Genomic DNA, 2,225 nt, shown 5'->3' with positions numbered 1-2,225 from the left:
ACAAGTTGTGTGGTTGAAAACAAACATATCCAGCAAAGATTTGAATGCATGATAATTATTATTGTTGCTAACCTCATCATGCATTTCAAATGCAGGCAATATCGTTTTTCAGGCTGAGTAGTAAAAATGGTAAAAACAGATTTAAAGAATCATTTCTTAACACAGGAGCAAAATGTATTAATATGGAATTGTAACTTGCATATTTGGCTTTGTGCATTTACTAATTAAAAAAAAATACAGAATTTTATCTCCATTTCGCATACCAGCGCAGAACAAAAGAAGGTTGTAAATTGTATCACCTAACCTAATTCAATTCCAGTTGTGTGTAACCTTCGTAGTGACATAGTTATTCATTTTCTTTATTTGAAATATAACAAAATATCTTATGTATTTTTCCAAAGGAGGCCAACAAATAATAAACGTCAATAATACAAACTGAAAATAGCACATGGCAATGACGCACCTGAAATAAGAGCAAGCAGACATTTAAATGCAATCACTTCCCAGCAGCCTCATTTTAACCATATAACTATAAAAAAAGATAAGGTAAATTATACTTACATACCAAATTGTCATTTGTAAATCATTCATTTTTTTTCATATTTTGTTCATATTTTTTTTCTCTTTTTTTTAATAATTATTATTAGCATTATTATTTTTGGTGTCATATTTACCTGCTTTTTTTGGGCTTCATTACATTGTAGTATTGTTCAGAGGGGATGACATTTGTATGTGTTAATTATAATCCCCTTGTAATTAATTAATATTCTAAGGAAAGTAATGATTCTCTAGGCAATCTGTTTATCATCGCATCTTATTTTTATTCTTTTCAAATGAAATTGTGGCAAATCGACTTTCATTTGTTATTGTACCTTTCAGAGGAAGTAGACATGAATATTTTGATTTATTGCAAGATTCTAATACTTGTTATTGTGGGTTTGTTTATTGGTCATACAAGTTGTCAGTCACCTAGTGATGGGAGCCGTTATAGAAGTTGTAAAGGATTGTCAATCATCCATTGCATTAAGGCAAATGTAAGAAAACAAGGTAATTAATAGAGGTTTTTGATATTCATTTTTCTTTGTTGTTTTATAATTGCAGTTGCATTCTGGGAAGCTTTTGGCATATCTTATTATATGTGGCAAATAGCGATTCATTAAAGTGTGCCGGTATTGTCTATACAATATGTGAAGTTAATGCATTATTTTTCATGTAAATAACTACGAATATACAAATATTTTTTTTGTGATTTGTCAAAATTTTGTTAGTTCCTAGATTTCAAATTTCTGAATTTCATAACGGCTTGTATGTATCTGTATGAAATGTTATATTATTTAGATTACAAATTAATGGTTTGCGTGAAATGAATAGAAAAAATGAACTTTTTTAGATCTTTGTCTCAGAAATATTGTTTGTACCACACGCAAAAAGCAACATATTTATATATGAATTATTATGTTACGAATTACGACAGTACAAAGTTAAATACATAGATGTAATATAAAATCTTATTAAACGGATTTTAAACTTGTTTATTAATGACTTATAATGACGTACTGCTATATATATAAACCGTACTCTAAATTATTCAACTTTCATATTGCCCTGGAACTGACATATGTAAAAAAAATTAAAACAATATTCGCGATTTCTCATCTGCTTCTTTATATACACGTTATACACTTAAATCCTTAAAATACTCTTTATATATCATACTGATAGTAGGTCAATCTCATGCAATATCATTGTTCGAGTTTTAAAAGCATACATTATTCTAAATTTCCATAAATAAAAACACAACAATTTGTCATTTTCAGAAGACTCCATACGATGATATATGGAAGAATGACGGTGACAGGAGTTGACTGGAAAATCTTATTATAGTTTTTGTAAATAAAGTTAATCATAAACACATATTCGCATTTTATTGTACTTTATTTTTGTTCTGTGGCTTATATCAAAAACGAAGAAATCGTGTTGAAAGGTTTGAATTCAATTAAGGTCTTGTTAAAAACGTAAAGTAATACAATTAACAAAATAATTAAGAACTATTAACAAAAAGTTTTGCTCATATGATAAAAACAAAAGCCTGGAGGGATGGACGAACAGTAATTGCCTCTCCCAATACACCAAACGCAGTGTAGAAAGTTAAGGATAACAAACAAGGCGTTAGTCACTTGGTATATGTCGTTTTGTTTTTGCCTTTAGTTTATTTTTTTTGTGGC

The 2,225-nt window shown here is 28.6% G+C and overlaps 1 long non-coding RNA gene across 1 annotated transcript; it reads left to right on the top strand.

The window, feature by feature from the left end:
- Nucleotides 1-429: 429 nt before the first annotated feature.
- Nucleotides 430-1,914, top strand: LOC148597902 (uncharacterized). Its single transcript, XR_015918765.1, has 2 exons — nt 430-1,047; nt 1,818-1,914. It is a non-coding gene; the product is annotated as an uncharacterized LOC148597902 (long non-coding RNA).
- Nucleotides 1,915-2,225: the final 311 nt, after the last annotated feature.

Source organism: Perna viridis, chromosome 14, assembly GCF_037379345.1.
Source record: "Perna viridis isolate PV_CMFRI_1.1 ecotype Kerala chromosome 14, ASM3737934v1, whole genome shotgun sequence".
NCBI lineage: Eukaryota > Metazoa > Mollusca > Bivalvia > Mytilida > Mytilidae > Perna > Perna viridis.
The sequence above is the reverse complement of the archived record's forward strand: the minus strand, read 5'-3'. Positions and strand labels throughout refer to the sequence as shown.